This window comes from Melospiza melodia, chromosome 14 (assembly GCF_035770615.1).
Source record: "Melospiza melodia melodia isolate bMelMel2 chromosome 14, bMelMel2.pri, whole genome shotgun sequence".
Classification (NCBI taxonomy): domain Eukaryota; kingdom Metazoa; phylum Chordata; class Aves; order Passeriformes; family Passerellidae; genus Melospiza; species Melospiza melodia.
In genome coordinates, this window is record NC_086207.1 from 10,007,348 (window position 1) to 10,017,421 (window position 10,074).

The window sequence follows — 10,074 nt, forward strand, 5'->3', positions numbered from 1 at the left end:
TATAAAAATAAATAAACAAACTTCAAATTATTATGCCAGTGAGCACCCATTAGACTCAACGTTATCCTACAGACTCTCCTGTCTTAAGAATTAATGACTTAGAAGCCGCCTACAATAGAAGAGACACGCTGAAATCGCAGCGACAGGTCCAACCCCTCTGACCCATTTCCCCCCCAGCTTTTGCTCGGCTGCTGCGCTTCCCCAGCCCTGCTCCCAGCGATCGCCTCCCCGCAGCCCACCCAGCCGCACATCAGAGAAAAATTCACCATTTCAGACAGATTTCGATCTCTTTAGGAAGAGAAGATGATTGTGAAGAAACGTCCCGTCGCTAAGCGGAACAGGAAGCCGATAATGAGCGGGGTTTGGTGTTGGCGGGCGGTGCGGAGCAGATGGATGGGTTGAGGGCTCCGGCCCTGCCCGGGGTGCCCAGCCCGGCCCTGCCCGGGGTGCCCAGCCCGGAGCGGGGCTCGGTCCCGGCCCAGGAGCCGCGGAGCAGCTCAGGGCGGCCCTGGGCAAATGGGAGCTCTCCTCTGTGCTGAGTGAATGGAGCACACGGCCCTGCACGGGGAATCGGGACACGCCAGGTGCCCGGCACAGGGGCATTCCAGCCAGGAGCGGCCCCCTGGGCTCAGCCCGCCCGGGAGAGCCGGCTGGCATCGGGAGGGACGCAGCAGGGCTGGGGGAGCGCAGGAAACCAGGAGCAAAGAGAGACAACACAAAACAACACAAACCCGAAAATAACCTTTGGGCAGAGCCCGTGTGAGAGCTGCCAGCAGCGGGTCCCGGGCTGGGGCTGGCAGCGGTGCCGGCCGTCATCACTGCGCAGCCCGGCCCCAGCGCCGGAACATCCCCTGCGTGAAGTTCCCCAGCGCGGGCAAGAAGTGGCGCAGGTAAATCTCATTGTCATCGCTCAGGTTGCATTTCTGGGGAAGGAAAAGCGTCAATACATCAGAGCTGGCAGCAGGGTTTGGCGGCTGGCTCGGTGCGTAGCTGGGCTCCCAGCACAGAGAGATGCTTTGCTTGCCTCTGGTGCCTCATAAATAACTCAGTAAATAACCCAGAGTGGTGAGGATGCTGGCCCGGGAGGTCAGGAATTGTCCTTTGCTAAGGACAAACATCTGTCCCCTGTGGCCAAATGGCCCCTGCTGTGGGCTGGCTGGGGACGGTGGGAGCTGTCATCCCCACAGGGGCAGATTAACCCAAGCACTGGCGGGTTTGCCATGCCCAGCTCTTGCCCCACTCAAGAGAGCAAATTCTGCTCAGTGCCACAGTGGGGCACAGGGAGCGTGGGGCAGAGCTGTGGGGCACAGCACAAGGAGGAGAGGAGCAGCACCCCCTGCTTACCTTCTTGCCGTGCAGGAGCTTCAGGTTGCTGATGAGAGGCTGGTAGGTTTTCTTGCACATGGTGACTTTGGAGAGTGCCCCCTGTGCCTGGCACAGCAGCTCCTGCTCTGGCACCTGAGGAACACGGAGGGGAATTGTTAGAGCCGTGTAGCTGAATTGAGCTGAAGTTGCTTATTCAGGTGTCCAGGGCTGGCAGGAGGTTCCACAGGGAGTTCCTAACGTGGTTCATGTCGGAGCAGCAGCCCAGGGCTGGGGCTGGAGGCACAGCCAGCGTGGAGCTGCACGCTGACCCCAGGGACTGGCACTGGGCAGCCCTCAGGGACTGATGGAGCCCCCTCAGCTGCAGGAGCTGTGCCCCACGGGGAGGAGGGCCCTGGCTATATCTGCACTTACGATAAAAACATTTTCTGCCTATCCCCTGTAGGTATTTACCTTTGGATCCGTGAAGGGAACCTGTGCCACTCGGGTGTCATTGCAAGGCACCTGCAGAGGCAACACAAGGGAGAGCCACGGTTATGGGACTGCCATTGTAGGACCATCACTGTGAGACCATCCCAGGGGTGCCCCTCTGTGCCCATCCCTCTCAGCCGGCCATGGCAGGGATGCAGCCCTGCTGCTGCCAGCACTGAGATCCCTCTCTCAGCAAATGGCTTCCAAACAGGCTCCTGGACACAGGACCTGCGTCTGCAGAGCACTTGTTTGGGAAGGCACAGGAATCCCTGTGTGCTCACTGGGAGCAGAGGAGCTCACATTGCCCAGACCACCATGTCCATGTCCCCGAGCTGCCTCTGCTGCCCTGACACAGAAGGTTTTCTTGTTCCTCAGCACAAGTAGCTAATGTCAGGTGGAAAACTTCACCTGACCCGACCCCAGGAGCTGCTTGTACCACCAAGTCAGGTGCTGATCACACAAAGTCTAGGCTGAGATGGGCCAGGGTGCCCAAATGATAGGTAGGACACAGTGGATTGAGCCAGCAGGAAGGGCTCTTGCCACCCAGGTGGGCACCAGTCCCTGTGGTGGCAGTCCAGTAGCTGGCCTTGGACACTGAAGAACATCATCCCCATCATCACCATCATCATCAATAACGAGGTCAGAAAGCAAAGCAAAGCTGAGAGGTGCAGCAGCATTTACCTGCACTTCTGAGTTGAACGCCTGGATCCTGGTGGTGATCTCCTTCAGTGCTTGCTGAAGGGGAGATGGAGTCACAGGTGTGCCAGAGACGAGCTGGAGCAGGGAGAGCAGGGTGAAAGCTGCCTTCAGTGTGGGGAGCATCCTGGCACCGCTCTCTGAGCACGGCCGGGGCTGGCTGGGCTGCACAGCTGGGGTCTCTCTGCCTCTCTGCTTGAGACAGCACCATTTTTATAGCCTGAAGAAGGACCTTCTTCATTCCTGCTGCCAAATTAGGTGTCTTCCGGTGAGCAGGGGGTGTCATGGGGCGCCAGACACGTCTAAAAGAGGCGTTACGTAATGATGGCAAAGACTCCTCCAAAAATAAACCTTATCTATCATTCAGTGTATATATGCAGATTTTAATCACCTAGCTGATAGACCACAAGATACTGGGATGAGGAGATGAGAATTTCATTTCAGTGTTCAAGGATCTGTTTACTATGTGTTGGGAATGGGCTGGACTGAACCAAGCACCTTGCGAGGCTTGAGTGAAGCCAAGGCATGATCAGAGAAATGTCCATTGGTGCTTTCCTGGTCTCTGCCGCAGACATCCTTTTGTGAAAATCCTTTTCCTTAGGATTTTTCCTGCTGAAGCTGAGAAGTTTCAGCAACAAGATGTAAACAATGGTTATCTGCTGCTGTGGAATGCAACAGGTCCACCTGTGATTCAGCCATCTTGAATGTTTATAATTAATGGCCAATCAAGATGGTGCTATCTTGGACAGAGTCCGAGAGAGCTGCTTTTTGTTATCATTTATTCTATTCTTAGCTTAGCTAGCTTCTGAAGAAACCTTTTGGTTCTATTTATTTTTAGTATAGTTACAATGCAATACATATACATCATAAAATAATAAATCAAGCCTTCTGATCATAGAGTCAACATTCTCATCTCTTCCTTCACCTACAAGGCCCTGGGACCACGGTCACAGGTGCCCACAATGGGAAGGACAAACAGTTATGCAGCAGGATCAGCTCTGGAGTGCAGGGCTGGGTGCCTGCCAGGCTCCCGTTCTCAGGTGTCTCATGGGGGATGATGTGGAACCAGTGGGTGCCTGGGCCTCTCCTCCTGCAAAGCTCCTTGTGCCAGAGGGCCCTGGGCCATGCTGGGACCTCATGCAGTGCCCTACAGCTCAGCCACCACCAGCAGAATGGGAATCATGGGCATTAGCAGCCTTCAGGGAAGGGCCTGTCACAGGGATGCTGTTGGAGAGGAAGAGCTGAGCTGTGTGCCAGAAAATATTCATGTCCTATGGCCATAATTGCAGCAGCCCCAGCAAGCTCAAGTCATCAAAGATTTGAAGGAAAAGAAAACCTCAAAATTTTTATCAAGATGTTAAACATCTGCAAAACCAAAAAAAAGTGTTCTCGTTTGTAAAGGAAGAAGCATCTGAGGGCGTTTTCTGGCACGTTGGTACTTGGTTTCAAGCAGGACTTACTCAGCTCTGTAGCACAAATCTCATTGTGGGAGGATGCGTCTGGTAGAGCCCAGCTTGGCCTCACACACCATCCCATGGTGTCCCATGGTGTCCCATGCTGTTCCATGCCATGCCACATTGTCCCTCTCATGGCCTCCAAGGGGACATCAGAAAACCAGCAGCAGCTCAGGGATTCAAACCATCACATTCCTGAGCAAGAGACCAGACAAAAACCCATTGTTGTTTCCCACCATGGCTACTCTTGCCAGCAGAAATTTTGAGGGGAAAAGAGTTGACTTGACAAAATGGCTCATTTCTTCCCAAATTCTTAAATTACTTTTGCTGCTTTTCCTGCACACACAGGTGAAGCAGCACTTGTGGCTCTGCTCTCACCAGCTCCCCATGGCCCTGCAGTGCTGCTGCCCCACATGGGGCAAGCCCTGTCAGGGAAGCCCAGTTTCAGCTGGGACCTGCTTAGAGGCTTATAAACAATGCAAATTGTTACATGAATTTAGAAAATCTAGACACATTTAAGTTCAAACTTTTTTTCTCCCCCAAATTTTCAGTGAAACTGAGGTGTCACAGAGCCTGAGGAAACCTGAACTTCATATTTCAAACAAGCCCCTTCCCACTGCACTGCATTCCTTCTCCATAGGGTGACCACTGACTTAAGGGTGCAGTGGCAGGACTGGATGCAGCACTCACCATTTGTTCCTGTATTAGCCTGACAAACTTAGTTTTCCTGAAAAAAAAAGGTGGTGGCAGTTCCCAGTCATTGAATTTCCTGTGAATTTGAGAGGCTGTGTCAGAGGCAGGGGGAGCCTGGTGTGCCCCCATCACTGCAGGTGGAGGGGCTGCTGCACATGCAGGGCTGCTCAGGGCAGGGTGTGCTGTGCCCACCTGTCCCAGGCCACTGACCCTGGCTGCCCTGAGCCAGGCTGCTGGAGCAGGATGCACCATGACCCCAGGAAGCATCCTGTGCCCCCAGCACTGTGCCCTGCTGCAGTGTCACAGGGCTTTGGGGGGATGAGGAGAGGGCTCCCATGGGTTTGGATCACCCCATTCTGCAAACCATGCACTGGAGAGTACAGGCCACCTTCCCCAAGAGCAGATAAAACCATTCCCCAGACTATTGATAATGCAACATGAACCTGCCGAGGGGAAAAGCTGACAGAAAATGGTACCTTGAAAGTTCTGAGAAACAGCATTGAGGGGGGGTCATGCATGTGAGAGGGGGTCAGAGCTGCTTGGAGCATGGGAGCTGCAGGGAACTGAAACTGCTCCTTCCAAGAGTCTTGGTCCTTCCCAAAGGGACATGGGTGCTGGGACACCACCACCATGAGCCTCGTGCTGCTGATCAGAGTGGACACAGAACCCCAGGTATGTGAGCCCAGCCTGAACTGGGACTGCTTGTCATAGGAGAGATGGTTTTGCTTTTGCTGTTTTTTGCCATGTATGTTCAGCTGCAGCTACAGGCAGAGTACAGAGGGGTCCCAGAGGTCTGTGCCCACCCTCCCTTGCCACTCCATGTTCTTCATGCTTGACTTAAGCCACCCCAAGAAGGTCCCAAGCAATTCAGAGAAATGATCCAAGTGGTTATTTTAGGTACATGATGCTCCTCTTGCCCCCGTTTGGAGGAGAACCCAGGGGGTGATGGTGAACATTGGACCAGCACTGGTTGGGCCTTTCCACAGCTGCATCTCTGATGATGACACCAGAAAACAGAGAAGTCATCTGGAGAGACGCTCAGTGCAACCAAATCCAGAAATTTTGCTTTGTTCTGTATCCAAAGCCAAAGCTTTTTTCGTTATTTTTTTTTTCCAGCAGCAAAGCCAAGGATGGGTACCACAATTACCACAGAAAAGGAAGAGCAGAGGGGTTGGCTGGAGCCATGGCCATGACCAGCTGGGATGGCATTGGTGGACATGGATGGAATTGGTGGGAATCAGTGGAAAGAGATGGGTATGACCAATGGCTGTCAGATTTCCAGGGGCCACAGCTCCTGTGGCAGTGCTCCCTTCTCTACCCTGGCTCTGCAGGAAACGGGAGAATGCCAGTCCATCATTTCAGCTGGGCTCAGTTTCTGCCTCCCCAGTCAAGCAGGCAGTAATTTCACCTTGGTACTGGGCCATGCCAGGGCCTGTTGGCCAGCAGGAGGGGTGGGAATGATCCCCCCCAGCTGCTTTGGCCATCCCTGGCTCAGCATGGGCACAGCACCCAGCACAGCTGGCAAGGGAGGCAGCTGCTTCTCCCAGGTCCTTTCCTTTTCCTTTCCTTTTCCTTTCCTTCTCCTTTTCCTCTCCTTTTCCTCTCCTTTTCCTTTCCTTTCCCTTTCCTTCTCCTTTTCCTCTCCTTTTCCTCTCCTTTTCCTTTCCTTTCCCTTTCCTTTCCTTGCCTTTCCTTGCCTTTCCCTGCCTTGCCTTGCCTTTCCCTGCCTTGCCTTGCCTTGCTTTTCCCTGCAGTCTCCTCGTGCTCAGCTCCCTCTCCCTGGCAGTTTGAGCAAGGGGAGATCCCTGAGTCACCTTCCCACCTTCCCTTTAGCAGCCAAATTCATCCCTGTGGCAGGTGGAGGATTTGTGGAGGAACAGGACAGGATCATGGCATTAAGAAACAGTGTCAGAACTCAGGAGGTCCAGGGAATGCTTTAATTGAGGTTATACAAATAACTTCAGTTTGTCCTTGATGGCCTGATTTTGGATGACCCTACTAACCATTTTCTCATTTCCAGCATTGTTCCAGCCTTGCCTTTTTTGAACTGCTCATGGAGAAGCCATCACACGTCTTCCACGCCATTCTCGCGTGTCTGCTGTTTCTGACTTAGCATAGCAATTCAATAAAACATTTTATAAGCTAAGAAACCCAAATGTGGGTCACAGCATAATGTATAGCATCAGCACATGTAGTATCTCTTGAATCAGTGGTTGGGTTTATTGGCTGTACAATTTCTCCCTCGTGCAGGGCTGGCAGTGCTGGAACCTTCCTGCTCCCTTCAGCCGCTGCAGCTGGAGGGAAGGCTGCACAACAGCTCCAGAAATTCACTTTTCCTGCATAGATCAAATTACACAAGTAGGATGGAGCCAGATGAAGGAGAATTTGCAAACTGCATGGTATTCCCCAACGGTGCCATCTTGCAGTGGGCAGAGAGTAAATGCTGGCTCCTGGTAGATTGCCCAGGGGGACAGCAAACCCTGTCATACTGAAATAGATGAGATGATACTTGGTGTGACATTTAAATGCAAAGTTGCAGGGAGACAGCAAATGCTTAAGCTTTTGAAAGCATCATCTATATTTATTGCTTTGGTTTGTGGTGTTTGTTTGTAGATAAGCTCATCTGCTTGAGTTTTTTAATGCAATTTCTAGGGCACGTAAAAGCTCTTTGCCTAAAATGTGGCATGGAGGAGAAAGCTGCATGGAGATGTTACACCTAGGAGTAGTGAGTTAAGTCAGCTTTTTACTTCAGGCAGGTCATAAAGCAGTTTTTGTTAAAAAAATAATTTAAAAACTCATCTTCTCTGAAGTTTGCAAACCCAAAGTACTTCAGGGCAGGCTGTAAACAGGCAGCAGTGTTGTATTGCAGAACTAGTACTGAAGGAAGCATCAGAAAATCAAAGTATTGGTTTTCTGTTCCTAATGTAAATTCCACTTATAAACAAAATGTTTAGACAGGAGTGTCTTGGAGATCTCTGGGTTCTTCTTCCTAGTGAAAGAAGTTCTTGCTAAGTGCAGACAAAGCAAATATAATCATGGTACAGAAGAAAAGGATGCTGTGGCACAGGGGTGGAAGGACAGTTTCTCACCTGAGCAGCGCATGCCAATGTCCTGCATCCCCTACAGATCCCTGGCTTCAAAAGCATTTGCCAGGGCTGAGGCTGCAGCCAGAATAAATCACCTGGAAGGGATTTGCACCCAACCAACCCTTCCAGGCTAACGTGATGGGTGTGTGGTGCTCTCAGACAAGTGGCTCTGCCATTACCACCCCAGGCAAGGGCCTGAATCTCAGCTCAATCCCCTGCTGCAATTCCACTGACTTGATATTTTTGTTGTTTTGCAGCTGTTATTTTGGCTCTTAACCACAGTGGATCTGAGTGTGTGCATGGATTGCTGTCTGGAGGCTGGATGCTGTGGTCTCCCTGCTGGAAATCCACCCCCACTCCCACCCAAATGGGAAATGGACAGAAACTTTCTTCACCTCTTTGCCACCTGCCCAGTGAGGTACAGCAATAAATCCATGCCCTGTTTGCCATAAAATGGCTCTGCTTGGTCCTGCACTTTGTGTGTTATCACACAGGGGCAAGAATTCCTCTGCTGGGATGTTCTGCTCCTGTGCCACCCTCCCCTCCCAACAGCAGAATATCATGGAAGTGCTTTAAGTTTCTCTTACACTTGATTCACATAAACACATTTTTTATTTTCCAGTCCACATGAAAACCATGGGACTGGCAGAGTCTCTTTTCCATGCTGTTGGCTGTCAAGGATTATTCAAATTAATCAGTGAAGTTTTTTGAAATAATTTTAATTGATTTGATATAGGAGAGGTTGGTTGCCCAATACATTTCCTGTGTTTTCCCTATCTTTTGGAAAAAATGTTTGATGTCAAAGTGAGGATAAACTTGGGAAAGGCCAGTTAGGCAAAAATGCGCCCAAAGTGCTTCACAGAGAAACTGTGAGCCATGGCCTTAAGCTGGAAAAAATAGCAGGACAGAATGTACAAAGTCTGGGGAGTCACTTCTGGTGACAGTGCAGATCTGGGGTGTACACATCATGCTAAAATAAACAGGATTTACAGGGAAATTTGAAAAGACAAAGCACGTTTTTTTTCTGTTGACCGTATCTTTCAGAAAATTTCCCTTCCGGAAGTAGTATTAGAGTCAGCGAAGCTTCTTATTTAAAAACTGCAAACATAATGCAGGTTAGTAGCATTTTCCTATCTCTGCCCTCCCCCCTCCCTCCCTAGTTGTGTGTTCACTGCTTTTTTGGGGAATTGGTGAAATCGTAATTGCTAGGAAGCCTCATTCGTTTTCTTATCTTTGAGTGGTTTCCCGATGACTGGGGTCACCCTGACACCGGTTTCAGAAAATTTAGGTAGAAAAAAATCCTTAGCTGAAGGTCTTGGTTTCTGCCATCACTCTTTGAGGCACTCACTGCCATTCACCCTGGCCAAGGCTGAGGCCTGAGAGCCTTTGCCATGGAGAACCAGAGCTGGGGGATGGATATGGGGCTCTGTCCTTTTCTGTGCAGATACCCACACTCCTCAGGTGCTGTTAGAGGTGTGTGACATCAAGTGAGGGCTCAGCTGCACCATCCTCAGGGGAAAAGCCCTGGTCCATCCTGCTCAGCCAGCCCCAGGCCCTGCCTACACAAGCCAGGTCTGCTTGCACCCCTCCCCCGTCAACTTCTCCTTATCCCTGCAAAATAAAGGGATTCCTGCACCCTGAAAGAGAAGGAAGACAACATGCAATATTCTTGGGCTCATTTGAGCATCTGCCAAAGAGAATGTCCTGATATTACAGAAATTAATTTTCTTTAATGGCTGTTTAAAGATTTTTCCTCTGAAAATTGTGCTCTGGTCATACACTGATTGCTGAGAAGTGTCAGCCCATCGCTGCTGATTGAAAGGATTTAAGGAACTGCAAGTCCAACTTCTGCTTGTGGACTCCTTCCAAGAATTCAAGGTAGCCCCTGACTTCCTTACAAAGAAAGAGGGATCCAGAAATTCCTTCCATCAGCTGCATGGCTTTGGAAGCAGCAAGGCACAGTTTGTGCACCTCAGGACTCTGATGATCAGGCTCTTTGCATTTTGCAGCAGGCCAGCCCCATGGCTTTCCACTGTCCCTCCCCTTGAGAAGCAAGTTCCCTGGGGCTGCCAAGCTGCAGGGCTGCTGCCACCCCAAGGAAAAGAGCTTCAGGAAGAGCTCAGAGCAGGGCAGGTGAAGCTCAGCATCCACACTCAATCTCTGAGACACTTATGCTCCATCTTCCCGTTTGCAGACACTGCCATGAAGAACCAGAACATAACTCCCTGAGCAGAATTCACCCATTCATCTGGTTAGAGATGGGCCTTTGCTTTATTCTGAAGCAAGGGAAAATTCTGTCGTTGAACAGCCAGTTAGGTTACCCTGTAGAGAAAGTAATAAAAGTTCTCTTT